This window comes from Cyprinodon tularosa, unplaced genomic scaffold (genome assembly GCF_016077235.1).
Source record: "Cyprinodon tularosa strain WSP-4 unplaced genomic scaffold, ASM1607723v1 ctg196, whole genome shotgun sequence".
NCBI classification, from domain to species: domain Eukaryota; kingdom Metazoa; phylum Chordata; class Actinopteri; order Cyprinodontiformes; family Cyprinodontidae; genus Cyprinodon; species Cyprinodon tularosa.
Genome location: NW_024038715.1, coordinates 1,197,992 through 1,211,061, shown reverse-complemented (window position 1 = coordinate 1,211,061; position 13,070 = coordinate 1,197,992).

Here is a 13,070-nt window from a genome sequence, read left to right as displayed (position 1 = left end):
ATTCAAGGATTTATAGACCAATGGAAGAGCTACAGGGAGCCAGTAGAAGGACTTCAGAACTGGGCTGATGTGATCTAATTTCTGAGTTCCAGTGAGAATACAGGCAGCAGACTTTTAAATCAGCTGCAGACGTCTGATGGACTTTTTAGGCAAACCTATGAAGGCTCTGTTGCAGTAATCAATTCTACTAAAGATAAATGTATGAATTAGTATTTCCTAAATCCTGCTTGGACATTAGTCCTTTAATCCTGGAGATGTTCTTCAGGTGATAAAAGGCTGACTTAGTAACTGCCTTTAAGTGCATCTGAAGATTCAGGTCTGAATCCATCATGACACCAAGATTTTGCCTATAACCAGTGGTTCCTAGCTGTAGTCTAAAGACCAAAAAAAAAAAAATGTAAATCTCCTGAGAGACTGAAAGAATTTTTACAAGGCAAAGTGGGCAAATCCTGCCAACTCAAGAAGTGGCCTGTTGTAGAAGTCTTTTAAGGAGGTAAATAAAAAAAAAAATTTAAATAAAAGAGTTAAAAAATATATAATTGTAAATTACTCATCATATCATCATTTTTATGTCATTTTAAAGGTGGAAATATTTGAAAAGGTGCTTTGTCTCGATTTTCAATTACAAATCTTGGATTTTAACAGGAACTTGTGAGGCTATTTTACACCTAACTACTTCAACAGGTCCACATTTTATGTGCATAAAATGTTTGTAACAGGTGTTTCTACACTAAAAGGAGCACTATGAGCCAGACCTGCATTTCTTCACTGTTGTCATGTTTGTGTTTTTAATTGACAGTTTAAAGTGGAAGTTCTGTGCTGCTGGCAGCAGTATAGATAAATTGACTTGCCGTGTCAGTGGGCTGGGTGTTTCTTTTCCCCCTCTTCTTCTTCTTCTTTATTCCCAGGTGGCCACTATCGCTGTTTGACTCAAGCACTTTAAAAGAATTGCTCCAGTAAAAAAGAACCCACTTATATGAAGTTTGGTCTGTGCAATACACAAACTTACCCGCTCAATGAAACTGGGGAGGATTAAAAAGAACGATTTACGTTTTGATTTAATGGTTTAAAAAAAAAAGCCAAATATGTTTAAATACTCCCTTAAAGATAAACATGGACAAATAAAAAAACAAACCACTTCATATTAGTCTTTCAGGATTGAGTTTACAAAGAAAATATCGCAGTTACTCTCCAACCCCCCCGACCCTCCTCTCCCAGTATGTCGCTCCTCATCTCCTTGTTGCCAAGAAACAGTGCAGCCACTGTCAAAGAATCCAGGGGATGTTAAGGCAGCGGTGTGCTCGGGGGTGGGGTGCAACAGCAGGCGTATATATATATATATATATATATATATATATATATATATATATATATATATATATATATATATGTGTGTGTGTGTGTGTGTGTGTGTGTTTGATAATGGTAGTAGAGAAGCAGTAAACGGTTTAAAGAGGTGCGCTCACCTGAGCAGAGAGAAACAGGGAGGACTTTTCTGTTTCTATCAGAACTGCATATTTATGTTTCCATGTTAGAATAGGACATTTGTTTTATTATTTGTTTTTGAATAATTCAGACTTTCATCAGTGTAATCCAATGCTCTCCTCTCATACTGTACACTGTATTCTCTGTTGCACCATCAGAGATAGGGGGTCCATATACAGCTTTAAAAAATTAGTGACACCGCTGACTAATTCGCTAACTAACTTATATTGGTGTATCAAGGTGGCTAGTGCTACATAAGGGACTGGAGTTGAGCCTACTTTTCAATTTCTTTTAAAATATTTTTTCTTTCTTTTTCTTAGATTGAAAACATGCATTTGAAACTATATTAAAATAATGCATTACTTTTAAAAATTATGAGGTTTCCCTACAAAGCCCCAACATACACCCCTCATTTTAATTTTTATTTCAATTTCATCAGTGTCCATCATGTTATACTCTAAGCCCTTCTTTGTTAATGTGTTAGTAATGGGCCTAGAAAAATAAAACAAATCATGATTGCAGTTATTCTAACATATGCCTGCGGAAATACAAAAAGATGACTAAAGAACATATGTTATCCTAACATTAACATTAAAAGAAAACTAAAAGATGCAAAGCATGGTTTTCTTCCAGTAATATGCAAAAAACATTAAGCAGATGCTGTAATAACTATTTTGACAGTTTACCTTAATGTTGCAGACCGTTAAAACGACATAAACCTGTTTTTAAATTATGAAAAAAAAAAAAAATGTATCCAAAACAACCTATTTGATTTTAAATGTATAATTCCTTTTCTTGTTAAATCCTGAACTAATCTTGTCAAATTAGATTTCTGCTTCAGTTTCAGTCCCATCCCTTATTTTATACTCTCTGGCCTTTTGAATCAAGAAATCACCTTAATTGAATCCGTTAACATGAAATATGTTAAAACCATAATGATAACTTTTGGAAGGTGGGAGTTTTATTAAATTAAACTAATACGGCATTTCAGGACAGCCAAATATGATGGTTGAAGCATGGGCGTAGGTTTGCATAGGGACCATAGGGACATGTCCCTACCAAAATTTTGAACCGACCTAATTGTCCCTACCAATAATTGGATGTGAGCAACATGTTTATAATTTCCAGCAGTAGTTGTTGCAGCAGTGGCTTCTTTTCCTCTCGCTGCTCCTCTGCCTGGTCTCTCCTGTCCCTTTCATGTAGCAGCGCATGGAACTGTGCTGCGCTGTTTAACTCAACTCTCATTGGTTGTTCTGCCTTAAGTTCCGCCTTCTCTCTCTCTGATTGGCTGTTTTCTAGTCGCGTGTGCTTGGAGCACAACATTAGAATGCAGCGGTTACTACAATTAATATTAGGCTACAAAACTAGTCCCAATAAAAAAAATGGATATCATGTACACTAAAAAACAAAAACCTTTTTTTTTTCCTTTATAAAACGAAATATTCTGAGTCAGCCAGGAGTTCTGAAGACTGCTGGAAAAATGGGCAAATAAAGGCTGTAAGCCATCAACATTTCTGATTCTTAGCCACAGCCAACTAAAAAAGAAAATGTAAAGGTTTCCTTTTTACCGATATTAAGTTGATATCACTGTTTTCATTTTTTTTGTTTTTATTTTTACAATTTTGATATAATAACTGATCTAAGTGGGTTGCTCTGTGGGGAAAGGCACATTTTACATTTATATTACCGGTACTGTATGTTTTAAAGTCTCTATACTCCAGTTAATGATGAATCACTTACTAAATTAGTTGACGATTATTGAAATAATCAATTAATATGATAAATTTTTTCCAGCCCCAGATAAAATACATGAAATTGGCTACACAGAGTAACTACAGCCCAGATGTTCAACTTTTATAGTGAAGTTAATATTTTAATGAATATATTATTTTGCTTGATACAGAGAGAGCATGGTAGGTACAAATATTAGAGTGGGGTTTAACTCTGCACAATTCTATATCTTCAAAAGAAAATACTGTTTTTACCTTCTCTTAGTCGTTCAAATGAAACCGTTTTCAAAGTGGAAAACAGTCCTAATTCCACATTCATCAGAGCCGGTGATACTTCAAACATTGATAAACAGCCTCTAATGAGTGTAGAGCTTCTAACATTTTTATTAATGGAGCAAAATGTTGCTTTTCTCTTTTAACAATGAATTCCTCTTATAAGTACGGATGCTCACATCCAGCATAAAAAAGGGCATATTGCATAGCACCAATGACACCAGACCAATAGTGTCCCTACCAAAGTTCAAATCAAACCTACGCCCTTGGGTTGAAGTGTTTCTAGACTGGAGTGTTTCCTTAACTTGCTATAATCCTTAGGAGGAATGTTTGGCCATCAGTCATACCCAGAAGCTCCAGTAAACTTAGATTATAAAGCAGAAACATAATCTAAGGCTCAACAACAAGCTTAAATAAATTGATATATATATATATACATATATATCAATTATATATATACATTTACAGCGGATACATAAAAATTTGAATGAAAATCCAATTTAATACTCTAGAATGACAATTAATCGGCCATTCATGTGCAAGTTTACCAAGCGGGTTTGGATAGCCTCTTTCCTTTGGTCAAATCAGAAATCAACATTTGCATTGTGATGGTTTTCCTTTTTTCATAATATCAAATATTGTGTTTGACCCTATAACACAACAATAATTGCAGTAGAATCTAATGTACCCAGTAAAATATGGGGGGTGTCAGCATCATGATATGGGACTAATTTACTTCAAATGTTAGCACAGATTTTGGTTTTTGTTGGTTTGTGTGTAATCAAAGTTCTTTATTATCATGCACTGGAAACCTGTTGTCCAATTTTTGATATTTAAAGCAGTTTTACATATTTCTTGTAAACTTCCTTAAAAGTGTTCCATTACAGTGGACATTTGTTGATGTTAAGAGGTCTTGTGAATGATCATGAGCATACCTTGCTCAGTAATCTGTCTATGTTGCTTAGTGAAATTAGTTTCTCCTTCATAATGATCCTTTAACAACACCACAGCGGGTAGATTTATAGATCATGGGTTTGTGTCTGTCCACTGACCCTTTTCAGGGACTCTCCTCCCAATTTACTTCTTTGTCCATTTGACTCTGTGTGGTGGCTCGCCTAAACAGCCGTCCCACTATAAATTTCAATGACACTGCCTGGCACGCTGTCGCCTAACTCTCCCCTTCATCCTCTGTAGCAGCAGGGAGGAGATGCCTTAACCAAAGGAGGTTTATTTTAAGGATTCCCCTGTTTGTTCTGTCTTTTCTCTCCCTCCTTCATCTCTCGACGGGACCATTTCGCCGCCCACCTCAGTCTCTATGCCTCCCTCTACCCCTGCCAAGCCTTTTAGCCAGCAGGTTAAACATTGATTTGTGAATGGAAAGGGAAGCATAACGGCAATAGAGTGCAGCAGCCTCCTACTGCACTCTGTTTCTGTGTGTATGCACACACACCGCAACTATTACACTAAACTACCATCCAGCATTTAAGCCTATGAGCTGTCTGCATATAAATGTTTATGAGAAAAGATTTTTGCAAAATAAGAACAGAAAGATCTTTGTATAAATAAGAGCTATAAGCACCAAGTTGGAGATAAAGTATACCTTGCAAAAGTATTGCAATCCCTTAAACATTTTCCTACACAGTCATGATAAAATCACAGTTTCATGTTTTCTTAAGGGGTTTAAGTAGAAATGTTGTCACAAATGGGAAGTAGGTGGAAATGTTAGCTTGACCTTTTTAGGAGCTTTTCATTTAACCCTATTGCTCTGACATCCAGTACAACCTATTAACTAAATAGAGTTTTAGCTCATAAGTACAGCTGTTCAGCTTTATTTACTTATGAGGAGGTAAAGTTTAAAACCCTAAAAATCCATAAAACAGATGCTTTAGAAGACATCTAATAAATAAACATACTACAATTCTAATAAACCAAATACATTTTAGGTGTCACATGCATTTGTGTTTAACCACCTCTAACTCTAGGAAACGTCCTGCAAAAGACAAATGTTATATTCAAGTAAACATTAATAAATAAAATATGTTGTGCAGGTCACAGTGCATGGCATCATAGAGTGTCTAATCCCTCCAAATGTCTGCTGAAAATCTGAGTTTTTGTTCATGCAGAGGTGAGAGTGAAATCTCCCCCTCTTGACTCCTTCCCGCCTCTGAAAAACAGGGGCTGGAGATGGAGGAGTTTGCTTTTCAAGACTCTAAAAAGGGTAAAAAAAGAGCAATGAATGAGTGACTGGTTGAATGAATGAGAGGCGGGCTGGAGCTAAGAAGAGCCCTGGTTGCGCGGAGCTTCAGAGGTTAACTCGGCTTCTTCATGAGAGGATAAAAAGAGAGAGAGAGGGAAAACGGATTGAGCTTTTAAAAGAGGAGGACCCCCTGCGCCTGCAGGGCGGGATCAGTCAGGATGATTTATTAGATGGAGGGGACAGAGGGAGAGAGAGGAGAGATGCAGGCAAGTCTGCAGATCTACCACTCTCCATGCAGGAGGGAAGGTGCAGTTTGCAAGCATTAAAAACCTGCAGCGCAGGAGCAGCACTGAAAAAGTGCTGATGTGCACAACATATGGATGGGTCTGTTTTAAATATCTGCTTCCATTAAGGTGAAAATAGTTCAACTTTATCCTTTAATATATAACTTAGAGAGGCCTATTCTATTTTCCAGCATTGGTGGGGTGAGATGCTCAATTACTAAACAGTAAGCTTAAAAAAATATCTAAATTTGTTGCTTTAAAATATTTAACTAATCTACTGTCTTTGAATTAATATTCTACTCTATTGCTACATATTAAATTTGAACCTTTTGAAAATACTAACAAGACTAGGAAAGGGCAATATAAAAGGAGTCAAGGATTAGAAAATCAACAATACATATTTGCAGCTGGTGAGTTATATAATCAAGAGGGAATTTCATCAGCAATCATGCTAAAGTTTATTTATCAATTAATTAATCAAATTAAAGCAAATACCCACAAAAAGGTTAATGCACAGTAAGTGCTCAAACTGGTAGTCAAATTTGTCTGAAAATGTCGTCGGTCTTTTAGTGCTTTGAGGAAGGATCTGAAAGTGGCAGAAAGGTTTCAAAGAGAAGAGAGGAACCAACTTTGATCCAACATCTTCCAGCACCATGAGGAGTAGCACCAGAGATAGAAGAGCGCTTGACTTTGGTCAAACAGTCAGCATATTATTTCAGAATCAGCTGTGTTTCTGCTCTGGTTCTGTCACCTCTGGCTCTCTCTTGCTATTAAGCACTAGGGTTTGCCACTGTCAAGTCAAGTGATAACCTAGTAAATGTTTACATCTCTATGATGTCCAAATGCTCTTCCATTTGGATTCAACATCAAGTAAAAAAAAAATTTTTACAAATCAAGCAAACAAAAAATAAAGTTTGAAGAGGATAATCAGCCCTTGTTTTTGTGCTTGCTTGGGAAGATGTTACTTTCTTCATTTTAGGCAGAACTTAGCAGCTTACCTGGAGCTTTTGATTTTGGGGGAAGGATTATGATCAACCACCCCAAAAATAATAAAAATTGTAGGATCTGTTGAAAATAATGCAACCAGATGAAAGCCATAAAAACATTCCTATTCCGGATGTCATCAGGTTGGGATAAGAGGCTGTTATGGCTATATGTAGGACATAATCCAAAAAAATCTCACATGATCTGTGGTGAAGCAGTTAAATGATGTCTAATGTCAAATTATTGTGCTTTAGTAGCATGCAAACAATTTCAATAATAGAACAGCATTTTATACAGATCAGCTGCGTCTCTTCAATTGAATATTAAAAACCATACGACCCTCCAACATGTTCTGTTAGCTTTGTGTTTTCTGTAGTTTAGAATTCTAAGATGCTAAAGATAAACAAATATTCTGTGAACATTTATTACACAATATATCATCTTTGTTTTTCCTCATGTTCTTTGCTATGTTTTTCTTTTTTTTTGAGGGAGCAAAAAGTTTCAAACAGTTGCATTTGCCTGTACTGTAGATAAACCTTTACTGTGAAAAACCTTTCAGCCAGCTGTGCACCAGTGTGCAGCAAGAGACAGGATAGGGGCAACACAGCATTACTTTATGCTCTATTGTGTTAATTCCAGTTCAAACTTGCTATCTAATAAAAAGGACTTTAAGCACTGCAGTGGATGAGGATTTTAGCAGCACTGTAACTTAAAAAAAAAAACTGTTCCAAAAAATCTGGTAACCGGTACATAAGAAGCCATTTTGAAAAATGGTTAAAATGGAACAATTTGACCTTAATGTATATTAGCAGTTTAAACGTCATCCAACAAATAAACATCAAAACATGATAGAAAAACTTTTTCAAATCATATTCGTTAGATTATGAGTTGATTTAAAACTTGGCATCTTATAAATGATGTATTAGTCTTTATATTTAAATAATCAATCATGTAAATTACTCCAGGCATGAATTTTGAAATTAGATTGAAGACCCAAATACCAAGAAAATTGTGTTGAAGCAGATAAAATGTATTAATTATAAATTATAACGGTAACGATTATTTTCCAAATTGGTCAATCTGTCGATTATTTATTTATTTATTTTATTAATTGATTAATAGTCGGATGGAAAAAGGTTCCTTAAAAAAATACTTTTTACAAAATTAAACTAGGTGAAGCTTACATTTAAGGAGAGCATATTGACAAAATAGATAGAAAAAGTTTTTTTTTTATCTTAAATGCAAAATATTGATATATTTTTCTACATTCTTGATATAATTACTGCTTTAAGTGTGTTGCTCTGTCCGCTAAAGGCTTGTTTTAAAGTCTATACTCCAGTTAACGATTAATCGATTAATAAATTAGTTGACCATTAATTCAATAATCGATTAATCATGATTAATCCGATTAATTCTAAATATATATTGTTAAATTACTACAGTTTTTTATCAGTTCATGAGGACACCAGTCACTTTTCACATGAGCATGTTCTAATCTGCTCGTTTTGTGTCCCTTTCCACAGAGGCCTGCAGTAAACTGCCCTTTGAGGAGCGGAATGGCTGCGCATGGCACTGAAGGCACCGCTTTATCTCCAAGTGCCTTGTTACGGTGCTGCACTAGTTTGCTCACACAAGTGAGAGGAGCCAAAAAAGAAACGTTCAACACGTCATGCAGGGCAGCCAGAGAGTAAACAGTGTCCGGATTGTAATCTCTTTTTGGGGAAGGAAAATGGGGCTGTTGTGTCTTTAAGAGGGGTTGCTGGTCCCTCAACGCAGCTGCCGGCGTGTGTGCGTGCGTGTGTGTGACACAGAGGACAGCGGGGATTCATTACTTAAGCAGTACAATGGACATTTATCACCCCGTGGTGTTATTCAAATTCAGTACCAAGCGAAGACCTTCTCCAATCCTCTCTCCGCCTTCGCATGGCAGCCACAGCATTTATTGTTGGAGCAGGAGGTGCAGAGACGCGCATCCGCACAGGGTGTCAGTCAGTCAGAGTCCGTAAAGGATGGTTGGAGAGGAGGCAGGAGCGTCTGTCCGGAGATATGAAGCAGCCTGCTAGCTCCCAATCTTCTGATGAGAGGGGGGTGGCGCATTTAGACCGAGAGGAGACATCCGAGAGGAACACACGATGTCGGAGCAGAACCAAGGACGCACCAGCGGGAACCAGAGCGTTTTCCATCTCACTTTGGTTTCATCAGTGTTGGAAAGGACCACAGCCGCTCGTCGTGCCTCTATTCAAACAGAATGGGGATTTTTTTCATTAATTTAACAGCCGTGGAGAGCCATTGTGTTGCACCTTGAGGCACCAGAACTGAGTTTTCCTCTTTTCGGCACACACTGGTGTAGGATTTACGCGCATCCCTCCCTGACTCTCTCTTATGTTGGACAGATAATTTAACTCTTTTTTTTTTTTTTTTTACGTTTTGTTCTGGAATTAGTTCTGAGACTCTTTAAAAAATACATAGATTTAATTTTGGTCAAAACTATAATATATATACGACCACTTTTAAGGACTGCCGAGATAACTTTGAAAGTAGATCCTTAAGAGAAAGATCGGGCTGACGAATACATGTAAAAGGTGTATGGTGTCTTTTATACTGTTTTAAGGCTGGTTTATTTCTAAAATGATTTTTTTATAACTAACGTTTCGTGAAATCGGAAGGAGCTTGGAAGTTTTACATCAATGCTGTTACTGCAAATGCATCCTGCTGCAAAAACTCAGAAATAGAAATGCATGACAAAATAGAGAGTTTCTGAGGGAAATGCATTTCCACGAGAAAGAGGTGATAGAAATATTAACAACAGTAATTTACATAGAAAACTGTTTTCTGCGTCATGCTGTCAGGGGACATGAAGGCAGCCACAGCAGGTGCACAAATAAGGGGCCCTATAACTGCTCCCCATGCATGCACTGTTATTGTGACTTTTTTTTCTCCTTTTCTTTCTTTGGCAAGATGATGTTGTGCAGACAGAGTCTTTCGCGACTGATTGTCCAAACGCAATTCTTGAGTAAAATCCAATTCCGCTCCAAGAATTGTGTATGGACATCTGTTGCTGCAGGCTCACATTCATCAACTGCTGCCTTCTAGGCCTCCGACATCTCTAACAGCAAGTTCTGTGTTTGCCTTATAACTGTAGCATTTGCAGGTAAGGCATACATTTAAATTTGCATCACATTTACTTTGGAGTATTTATGCGTTTGGGCCAATAAAGTGACCGGGGGGAGAGAAAAAAAAATCCTTTTCTGCCTCAGACTGTGTTTTCGGCTTGTTCGTCCGATTAGTATTTACATTATGTCGAATACTAATCAAGACTGTTTGTTTTAAAAGACAAATATCGACTGGATGCATTGATATATCGACTGCATTTGGCAAATATGGTTGCAGGCTCACGGTGAGGCCTGCACGCTGCGCGGAGGCGCGCGCTGCTGGTGACATGAGCCAATCATCGGACACAAGAATAAGGAAATCAGTGGCAAGCCATCTGATGAAAGAACGAATTATCAAAAAATTTCATTTTACTTAAAAATGCACCATATTTATTTATAAAAAAACAACAAAAAACGTGGATGTAACAGCAATATTATGACATGGATAGAGGCAATACATCTAATCGCATTAAGCAACGTTTCTTTTTTTTTTAGGATTTCTCTTTTAAAAATGTAATGCATCTTATTGAATGTAAAGGTGTAATATTTTTAGTTTAAATTAAGAAACAAACATCCTAAATTGATGCTGCTGATGTTAATCATCATTAATAAATCACGTGGGCTACTTATTGGGCAATTTTATGGCACGTTGCTTTCCTTATGCCAAAATAAAAATAAAAAAACAAGTATGATTATATAACAAATAAAATAAAATAGTGCCCTAAAACTACCTTATTTCTGTTATTATTGATGAAATGTGTGGGTTAATTCGGAAGAAATATAGGGAATCCTTATATTTTCTTATTCTATTTGTTTTGCCGTTAATTTTAGACTAATTAATTACACAATTATGCACCAACTCTGCAACCCCCCACCCCTGCACCGTTTTGCAGAAACACATTAAAGGGTAACCTCTCTTAATACCAGAGGATTAATGCACAATGGTTGCTCTTGTGGCAATACAGCGTGTGCATCGAAAGGCAAACGCAAACTTTACATTGAATCTTATAGGCTTATCAGCAGTAAAGGTTCCTTTGAAGACAAAAAGGTCTTACAAATTGAAACGACTTAAAATAATTACATTAAAACTACTTTAGTATTTCAAAATGCCTGTGTATTAAATCCAGTTTTCAAAGGTATTTTCCACCTGGAAATGGGTAATTCTCGCGATAGTTCGCTTTGTTGAAAAAACATTAGTTTGGGTGGAAAAAGGAAAAAAAACAAGTGTGGCTGTTTTATAAATTAAAACTCAAACTCCCTACATCAGAAACAAAGAATTAAAGTTTTAAAAGTATTAAAAATTGTAATTGTAACATGATTTAATAGTAACATATAGGTTTAAAGATATGTGTTTAAATGTTTTAAGCAATGTTTGGCTTAAACTTAGGCCTATTTCTATTAGGTCTTTTGAGCCTGGTGCCTAATTATGGATAATCACACTCATCCTCCTGTATGACAGCATATTGTTTACTTCCTGTGTTTACCTCAGACTGAGCTGTTTATTCTGATGGTGTGAACTGGGCTAGTCTGTATGATGCTGAGGGCAGGAATGTTGGCCACCTTCTCTCCAGCTGCCAGCTGAGACCAAAATAATCCAATAATTACCAATCTGCAAACCACTGTTTACTAAAGTAACCCTATAACATTGGTGGTCACTTAAACTCCTCATAAAAAATACAGGATTATATAAGTATTTTTTTAAATTTAATTTTCATAAACTCTATATATGTATTTTGTTAGACAAAATTAAAATATAGTTAAATTGCAGCACAGGTGCAAATAGATGATTTCCCTCCACTTTGTAAATGTGTCCATTGCAAACAGCAGCTGACACAGTGCAACACTTTCTCCTCACAGCCTCATTAGCATTTCCTTTCTGCTGTCCATTATAGGCCGGTTTCCCTGTTGCAAATCGGACTCCACGACCGAGAAAAGGCTTTCAGGTCGCCTCAGGCGTTCAAAGGAGGGCAGCCCGGAGGCTAGACCTCGACCTCCCGCAGTGGTCCTGTAGTTTACACCTCCTCCCTCCCACACACACACACACACAGCTTATATGTCCATCCTCCACCTACACTTGAATATCCATTCTGAATCTGGCTTTAGCGAGGTACCAATCTGTCCCAAGTTGATTCTAATCACCAGAAAAGTGCAACTGGACCACAGAGCATCTCTTTAATCGATTTTGTAAGCTATCAAATATGGCATAATGTTAGATCTTTATTAAGAAGAAAAAAAAAAACTTTGAGAGGCCTCTCTGGGCACTTGGGTATATTATTATTTCAGAAAGTAAATGGATTTGTCTAGAAAACATTTTTACAAATTCATAAACTACACTTGTTGTCCTGCTTTATGCCCACAGATTGCTGGATAGAGGAGCCAGCAGAGGATGGATGGATTAAAAATAAAGAAATAACTTGCAGTTCCTTTAACAACTTTTCAAAAATTGTTTTTGTTAATGAGCTTGTAAAAAAACCCTAAAAAAAACAAGCTTTACTGCCTATTTAGATTTTTTTTTTTAAAATAATTCCATCCCCATGCTTTATATTATTTGGCAAAAATAATGGAAAGCAACCAGTAATGGCAAAAATTACTGAAGTGGTGAAATTATAATCTTTTTTATAATTTATCAGAAGTTGAAATTATTTTTATTTTGCAATGCAAGATAAAACATACACAAATATAATATATTCCTGCATTGCAATATAAATACAATAAACAAAATAATAGCAATAATATCGTGTGTTGCATCACAAATTATTGTGGCTCTACAGAAAGGAGAGTCGTCTAGAAATTGACTCCAGGCTATGTCAGTGTGCCCTTGGGCAAGGCAATCTCGACTCGTCTATACTGATTCGTGCATTGGTGTATGAATTTGTGTCCGTGTGTATAGAAAAACGCTAAACGAATAAAGCTTATTAGCTATTTATTATCAGTTTATTTGGGGAAAAAACTACAGAAAACAGAA